Source organism: Salvelinus sp. IW2-2015, linkage group LG4p (genome assembly GCF_002910315.2).
Source record: "Salvelinus sp. IW2-2015 linkage group LG4p, ASM291031v2, whole genome shotgun sequence".
In the NCBI taxonomy this organism is placed as follows: domain Eukaryota; kingdom Metazoa; phylum Chordata; class Actinopteri; order Salmoniformes; family Salmonidae; genus Salvelinus; species Salvelinus sp. IW2-2015.
Genome location: NC_036841.1, coordinates 10801762 through 10811043, shown reverse-complemented (window position 1 = coordinate 10811043; position 9282 = coordinate 10801762). Strand labels below are relative to the sequence as shown.

General features: G+C 44.2%; 1 pseudogene; it reads right to left on the bottom strand.

The window, feature by feature from the left end:
- Nucleotides 1–1632: 1632 nt before the first annotated feature.
- On the bottom strand, nt 1633–8694 carry LOC111960484 (tumor protein p53-inducible protein 13-like; annotated as a pseudogene).
- Nucleotides 8695–9282: the final 588 nt, after the last annotated feature.

Here is a 9282-nt window from a genome sequence, read left to right as displayed (position 1 = left end):
TGTCTGAAGTCTTTAACATTTAATCACAGCTCATTACATGGTAATGGCATACTGTGTCCCAAATGGCACCCTATTCCCTTTCTAATGCACTACTTTTGACCAGAACTCTATGGGCCATAATCTCGATTAACCCAGAACTATAGTGTCACGTAATTTGTCAGCTGCTCGATTAAATTCTGGGCCCATACGTGTTGAGAAGAGATGAAGATATGCTAGAGAGGGGAGCAGAACCCTCTTCGCATGTTACAGGCCAAATGTCCCCCCTCACAGCAAAATATGAAAGATGCGAACACCTGAGAAATCAGGATTTGTACAAATAACCAGCGCCAGAACTACCGCTGCTCATTGTCCTCCGCATTCAGTCCCGACAGATTCTCTCGGTTTAAATGAATAATCTTTCCACGAGAGATTATATGGGCCACACTAAAAAGTAGTGCACTACTTGGCACGCGTACACACTAACGGTCCGAGGACGTGATGTTGGACACGCTGAAGCCTGTTAGGGACAGACATTTACCATTTCAATGGTTACGTCCACAATGGTACACTATTCCCTATGTAGTGCACCTTTTTTTATTGTATGATTGTCTCATCGTTGCAACTCCCCAACGGGTTCGGGAGAGGCGAAGGTCGATTTCATGCGTCCTCCGAAACATGACCCGTCAAGCCCTGCTTCTTAACACCCACTCGCTTAACCTGGAAGCCAGCTGCAGCAATGTGTCGGAAGAAACACAGTTCAACTGACTACCGAGGTCACCCTTCAGGCACCCGGCCTGCCACAAGGAGTCGCTAGAGCATGATGAGCCAAGTAAAGCCCCCCCGGCCAAAACCCTCCCCTAACCCGGATGGCGCTGGGCCAAATTGTGCGCCGCCCTATAGGAATCCCGGTCACCGCCAGTTGTGACACAGCCTGGGATCGACCCCCAGGCTGTTGTGACGCCGCAACACTGCGATGCAGTGCCTTAGACCGCTGCGCCGCGCAGGAGGCCAGTGCACTATTTTTGACAAGGGCCTAAGGGAGCCAATCATTGACAGATACACTGAGTCTAAAAAACATTAAACACCTGCTCTTTCCATGACAGACTGACCAGGTGAAAACTATGATCCCTTATTGATGTCACCTGTTAAATCCACTTCAATCAGTGTAGATGAAGAGGAAGAGACAGGTTAAAGAATAATTTTTAAGCCTAGAGACATGGATTGTGTATGTGTGCCATTCAGAGGGTGAATGGGCAAGACAAAATATTTAAGTGCCTTTGAATGGGATATGGTAGTAAGTGCCAGTTGCACCGGTTTGTGTCAAGAACTGCAACGCTGCTGGGTTTTTCACGCTCAACAGTTTCCCATGTGTATCAAGAATGGTCCACCACCCAAAGGACATCCAGCCAACTTGACACAACTGTGGGAAGCATCCCTGTGGGAACGCTTTCGACACCTCTGTAGAGTCCACGCCCTGAAGAATTGAGGCAGTTCTGAGGGCAAAAAGGGGTGCAACTCAATATTTGGAAGGTTTTCCTAATGTTTTGTACACTGTATATGGCTACAGCTGCTCCATTATGGTAACCACATCTATGGTGATGTTTGTGTTCATGGTTGTAATTTCATTACTTAGAATAATGATCTTCAGTCATATCCTACTATGTATACATTAGTATTGTAAATAAGAGTATACACATCTACATCTGGTACAGGGTTACTAGTAAACATCACACAGTAGATAAAAACAAATAAAAAGCCTTCACAGGGTACTGCTGCTCCCAAGTGTTTTCATTACCTGCAGAGCAACATAATGTTCAATCGTTTTCTCGCACAAGGGAATTCATATCCTGTGGTTTTTCAAAGCATAGAAATAGAACCTCTCTAGTTCTGTGGTTGAAACGGTTAGCTTCCAACCAATAGCTTCATAGGAGTACACTGGCCGTAGTGTAGTAGGAGACGAGCAATAATCAACATACAAAACCTCTTTGTCCATGTCTTGATTCACTGCAGCCATCATATATTAAATAACTCACAAAACATGATAAAAAAAAATTTTAAAAACGATTTGCTACTAATCACACAACAGAATTTGATGGACTCGTACCCACTACTGCAACACAGTGCAACCGACAGCCTGTTGCTTACAACAGCAACTACACTCCCCTCCAGATTTATTTGGACAGCGAGGCTAAACGTTTTCATTTGGCTGTAAACTCCAGCATTTTAGATCACATGATTCATGAGGTGACAGCACAGAATGTCAGCTTGAGGGTATTTTCATACATATGTTTTAACATTTAGAAAGGAAAGCACTTTATCTAGCCCCCCCCCCCATTTTGAAGAATTCACTTAGTGTAAAATAATCAAAAGTTGAGTATTTGGCTACATATTCCTTGAACTCTGTGACTACATCAAGCTTCTGGCTCTACAATTTGTTGGATGCATTTGCAGTTTGTTTTGGTTGTGTTTCAGATTATATTTTGCCCAGTAGGAAATYAATGGTGACTGGAGTAAATGTCTTTCTGTGAGCAGATGTTTCTGAACACTTCCAAATGAATCCTGATAATGCCATGATTAAGACAAATTGTGAATGAATAATGATGAGTGAGAAGGTAACATAGGCTACAACAAAACATGCTAACCTCTCACCATTTTCAATAACAGGAGAGGTTAGTATTCACTCATTATTCACAATTCATGATTATCGATAATCATGGTAGCAGCCACATTAATGTAGAAGTGTTCAGAAACGTATTCTCTTCCTACAATAAAAGCTTGTAGGGTCACAAGCTTGATGTGGTCATTGATTGCAAAGGATTATGGGATCAAATACAAAACTTTTGACTACTTTAATACACTAAGTGAATTTGTCCAAATACTTCAAAAATGGAGAAGTAATTTTTAAAAGGTAAAACAGATATTTATGAAAATACCCTCAAATTAAAGGTTGCCTCATATGAAACACTTAATCTAAAATAAAAATTGTTAGCTTCACTGTCCAAATACATATTTAAAGGGATTACCTTAGATAAATGAACGAAAACGCCGTTGTCAATTCTGTCGGCCAACTAGTGGATGTGTTTTCTGGGGTTGAATTACATTTATTGTTGGAGCCACACCCGCAAATCTTGCTTGAAACCTTCATATGGCAAGTCTGAATACKAACTACTTAGAAGTGCGTAGGAATGGCGTGTGTAGGAAAGGCGTACATTTCCTAAGTCTGAATCGGCCCCTACGAGAACATTTGAATGTGTAGTAGAATGGTATCATTGGTGGTGATTGTGAATGAGATCTGATAGAATGGGGTTTTGTACTATGGAGTGTTTTATGACAGTTGAAATACCAAAATATTCCTTAACTACCGGCGATAGAAGATGAATCTGAGGTCTCCTTACAAAAGAATCCATAAAATGCTCAGTTTCTTCAGCAGAGCAGTGTTATTAGGCAGATGGGAGTACTCTGCTTTTAGGTCCCAGTGTCCTCTCCTCTTACCTCTTCTCACAGGGCTAAAGACAAGACGGGTATAATAAACAGATGTCTGTTTCTACTCGTCGTCCTCTGTGCTGGAGCTGGGTGGTAGGAGGACACATTCCTGTCTTCGGCTCTTGGACGCCCTCCTCTTCCTCCTCCCTGGCATCTTCAGCCTCCTGTGGATCACATCTAAGACACAAAACACAACTAGACCTTTGAACCTTTTTAAGGCCCTCTGATCAATTTCCCCCCAAATGTTACATTTTTTAGGAACTCAGTCGGGGTCTCAACTTCAAAGTTCAATTTCGAAATGTGGTTGTGCATCAGCTTTTTTGCTCCATGTCAGTCGCTGATAGTGAGTCGATTAGCCCACGTCAGCTAACATTTTTTAGATTGCTAAGTTAGTTTAGCGGCTAGCTATCTAAACATGCTATCATGTTCGAATTACCGGCCAGTGGGCCCCTATAGATTTTGTTAGTCTCACTCAGATATCATATTCAAAACGGCAAACATTTCTCTCCACCCCATGGCAAAATGTGTTGATTTACCTGAAATGAACACCAAAACTATCCCCGTTGTCAAGAGGGGGGTCATTAAAATGTTTTGCTCACAATGTGGGTGTGTGTGTGTGGGGGTATGGATGTGGATGTGCAAACCCGCGAGCAACTGCGGCCCCTCGTGATGAGTTCATATTTTTGGTGTAGACATATTGTACGTGCGCACAATACCCACCACACACACGGGCATTCCTGTGCCGTTTCAGAAAGTTGCAGGTAAATACGAATCACTGATGCATTTTGTTGTTGTATTATGTTAATCTTAGGCAAATGAATAAATGCTCTAAAGTTCAAAAAAAAAATTATAGTGTTGAATTCCATTTTAATGTCTGCATTCTGTAATTCCGTCCACATTCTATGCAACGCGGATTTTATGGGACCCTAAGAAGTGTGTGTTGGGGAGGGGGGTTGTTTAAACCCAAATGAACCCACCTGCCACCCTGTCGTAGTCCTGCTTGGGGTCATGCCAGTACATGCTGGGCGTTGTGCCACAGTGGCGGTAAAGGCGGGTGTGCAGCACAGAGAGTGCCAGCAGCACCAGGAGGAAGCCCAACGCTGCTGCCGCCCACACCGCCTCGTCTGTCCGCGGAGTGGGCAGCATCCTGTCACCGGGTCCAGCCGTGGCGCCCCCTAGCGGAGCTACGGTCTCAGTGCACTCGCTGTGGCCCACCCTACCATCACAGTCTGCTCTCCTGTCCTGGCTGTTCGTTTGTGTGACAGCCAGCTGCTTGCGCCAACTCTGAGACAGAGCCTTTTTCCTCTTGGTTGGAGAGTTACGGGGCTGTGTCTCTCCCTCGTGTCTGCTGCTCTTCACCTCTCTCTCCTGGGTGTTTCGCGTTTTCCCGCTCTGCCTCTTGTCCTCTGCTTCGTTCTGGTTCAGCCAGTCTGTTTCTCTCACTTTGAGTCCTTGGTCCGTATCTCTCTGTGTAACCCTCACTGTGGCTGAGCCCTGTGCTTCAGGTCCGTTCGGCTCGGTTTGGTCCAGGGTAGTCCTGTTGGTCTTGGTGACTGCTCGAGGCGGCACCACGGTGGTCTGTCTCTCTTTCTCCCTCCCCTCGGTCCCGAGTGCAGCTCGGCTCTTGCGGACCCTCCCTCTCCTCCAGTCTGTCACCTCCAACCGTCCATCCAGCAGCAGAGAGAGGGTCTCCTCACAGCACTGCTTCAGAGACTGGTGATGATCGACAAATAGGCACACTCAGTAAATCATACAGTCAAATCATCCTACGACAGCTTCAGGACATCATGTTACTTTACACCAGTGCTATTCAAAGTCGGGGTTGTGGGAAAATTATAGTGGGTTCGCCAAATACCTAAAATGTATATATTTTTAGAGTACAGAATAATATTTTATGTATATTGGTTTGGATAAGAGAGATGAAATTGTAATGAATTGAAGGTCATTTGTTGATGTGAAAATCTAAATGTACAGATTTGAAGGTTGTTTCATTAGATTTGGGGTGGAATGGGGTCCCCACTGAAAAAGTTTGAATAGCACTGCGTTACGCTGTCTTTCAAARGTTGAAACATCCAGTGCCCTCTCCTCTCTCTGTCTTCTGGCTCACCTTCTTTGGGTATGCGTGTTTGTGATCCGCAGGATGGCTCAACAGCAAGTTATACTTCCTGTTTGGACCCACATCGCCACTGTTACCGTGTGCCGCTGTCAACTGCAGCCAATCACAGACCTCCGGCGTGGTCACCTGGGACAGCTCCAGAGTGCGACCCCAGGACACCAGCGCTAACGGCTTCAACAGGAGAGAGATTCAGTCACCACAGGGTCATGTTCAGTAGGCACCAAATGGAAAAAAACTGATGTGCTTATTCAATAAGAAACGCTTGTTTTCCTCCTTGTTTTGTAACTGTGTGCCCTAATGAACACAACCCTCATTTCAATGACATGCCACTGAATATGTGTTCTACTGTGTTCCCCATTGCTACAAGGAACATTCTGGTGTCTTGTTTCACCGTCACGACTTTGTCTATGCATCTGTTGGGATGTCAATTGAATGCCCTGCTGTCACAGTAGACATGTTGTCGTCTGTTTTCAGTGTAATCTATAATCAGGTTCAACTAAGCCACTACGGAGTGCCATCGTGGGTTTTCTAGAATCCTATTGGTAAGGCGATYATTCTATTGGGATATCAGCCAATTCACAAGCTAGTACAGAGTAGATGGTAAATGACTTCTACTGATATCTTAGTGTAAGTAAAGGCAATGTTTCCTTTGAGAACTGTATTTATCGTGTGTGTGTGACTCACCCGGTGTGTGCTGAGGTCAGGGTGTGGCGTTATGATGTAGTCAGACAGACAGCGGTGGCCCAGGACAGACAGCAGGTCACGCTGACAAAACAGGAGCACACGGATGGTACAGCAACACTGTTGTCCATGCTGCACACACACACACACACACACACACACACACACACACACACACACACACACACACACACACACACACACACACACACACACACACACACACACACACACACACACACACACACATCAGTAAAGGCTGATTAGAGTTGGACAATCAGTTATGGCAATACTGGACTAATGAAAAATATTAGCTATCTCTGTGAGGTTGTGTGTGTGGTGTGTGTGTGTGTGTGTGTGTGTGTTTGTTGTGTGTGTGTGTGTGTGTGTGTGTGTGTGTGTGTGTGTGTGGTCATGGTTTTAGTGGTTACCTGCAGGTTATTGAGCCAGCGTTGAGGGGGGCAGTACAGGTACTCTCCACTCTCTGCCCCTACAGTCCGGTGAGCTCCACTATACAAACCACCCACATAATGACAGTATTGTAAATGGAACCCAACACAGGAATTGACATTAAGCTCTCAGAGGCACTTGTCCATCATGCATGCAGGTCAGGAGCTGTTTCTATTTATGGTTGTCACTTGCCCAGAAAATGTATTTGGCTGTTTACATACATTTATTACATTGGTTATTACAAAGTTATATTTAACAGCCTGTCATATGGGATTTGGGATTTGGGATTTGACACATGTTCCCAGGTGAGTGTGTATTTTGTGTACTTGGTGATGTAACACTTCCTGTGTGTGTGTGTGTCTGCAGCATCTTACCTGTTGGGGATAGTGTGATTGTAGGTGATGGGTGTGTCCATGCAGACGTGCTCAATCGGCTGAGGTCAGACAGGAAAAGAGGGCAGACATATCAGCGCCATGAGCAGATACAAATGTCATGAAGAGACCAGGCGTGATTTCTCATTCTACATGTCAGAGAGGCATGTTTAGTTCTACATAATACACCTCTATGTGAACGTTCTGCAACGCTGTGTCCTGCTGAACGGAGCCCAGGATTAGGCCACGTCAGCATCCTATCGTTCCAGACAGAAACACTGTGATATGTTGTCTTGTTGCTGCCTCTGAGGGATACATTTWTTTWTWTTTTTTATGATTGAATTACATTTAATTGAACAATCAGGTCATGTGTGGATCTTTGATAGTATTTTTGTGTAAAGAATCAGTCGCTCTAAAGACTCATCACTATCAGTAATAGCTACACTAAAGGTTTTGGAAAGAATGTGTTCATAACGAAAGATAATGCTAGCTCATTGTGCTTTCTGTTTGACAAGTTGATTGATTTACCTGTGGAGGATACTCTGTGTCAATGCTAGGAATCTTCTGCAAACAGAGGAGAGAGACCTGGTTTGCACTGTGTTCCAGCAATGGATTTGCTCGGGGAAATGCACACAACAAATGCACAATACGAAGCCAAGTGCACAAGATAAATAGGCGACCTAATCAGAAATGCTCAAGTTTACATGTAACTCATGCTTACAGTAGTTTACTACCKGTCGGTTTGTATGTTATGTGGAACAGTGGTTCAATAGGTCAAGTGGTTAGCTCCATGGTTACCTGGGTAGTGGACTCTGGCCAGGAAATCACAGGACAGCTCCATACAACTGATGGGGGCAGGTCTCTCCCCAGCAAGAGCTGTCAGTCACAGAAAACACATCATACAGACACAACACTGCCACAGTTTGCTTGCTGTCTAGAGTGGTAACATACAATCGATGGCACATATATTAATCATGTCATTGCATTGTGATAGCTATGGTTTTTCTTCATGGTCGTTGTTCAGATCGTCTAGCAATTATACTTGAAGCAGGCAATACAAAGTCAAGTGAAGTGACATATGGCAGTATAAAATAGTCCAGAATGAGTCACAGTGTACCTTCCCATTGTCACAGGCTTGCCACATCGACCTAGCAGCACAAGACAGAACCAAYAACAGCCACAGTCCGGACAGCAGAGTCGCCACCCGTGGAGACATTCTGCTGCACACAATGGAGAGTGCGCTAGTCACGGCGCTGTGATGATCTTCTGAGATGTATCATTTGAGGTCATCTCTTAAGCTAAATACATTTTGTTTTTCAGAACAACCATTAGTCAACGTGTGGATCATCCCAATCCATCTACCTCCCACGGCTAGGACCATCAACGRGAGCTACTGCAAGCCCTCTCCAGTGCAAAGCGAGGCACTGATGCTGTTACAGAAGAGGTTTCCGCCAAAATACAGTATTCCAAGATCTCCTTTTTTACCATCGTGCCATTAACACTGSCTACGGCAAACCAAAGGGGACATAAAATGTAGGTTCTTTGTCCATGGTTTCTACWAATTTCTTCCACATGGCGGCGCCAAAGTATCACGTAACCATCTGAACGCTGAACACTTGCGGGCAGCAAATTTGAGACCAGTGCCGGGCTGCCCGCAAATGTTAATGTGGAAATCCCTATGGGAAATCCACACCTCAAAATTCATCTTCAAAATGTGATTGATAGGATGAACAAATACTTTCAATTACAATTACATGTAGTGAGTAGGCTTATAGAATGTGGTGTCCTCTCACCATTCCCCAAATGTTTGACCAGAAAGGTTATGCATAAATGTAGGCAACCTTGCCGCGAAAATTTGAGTTTCTATTGGACAAATTTAGGTAGGTTCCTCCCGTTAAATTTGCTTCTGTTTGGTTCCTAGTGAATACACCCAGTGTAAAATTGACTAAATTTGATCCCTTCAATACTATACCACAATGAATTTGATTGATTAGAAARTCTTTACCCACTTTAAAGCGCCAGGCAGCTACTTGCATTCTGTGCTTTTATACCACACAGTCCTACTCAATTCCGAATTTTATTTTATTATTATATTTGTCACCCCTCCGAAATTTATTATTTTGGTTGGGCCTGGTCTTGAGGCAGCAGTTTGTGTTTTGTGACTGGAAAAAAGTTGAGCAAGGYTTGAAAGGAAAACTGAGA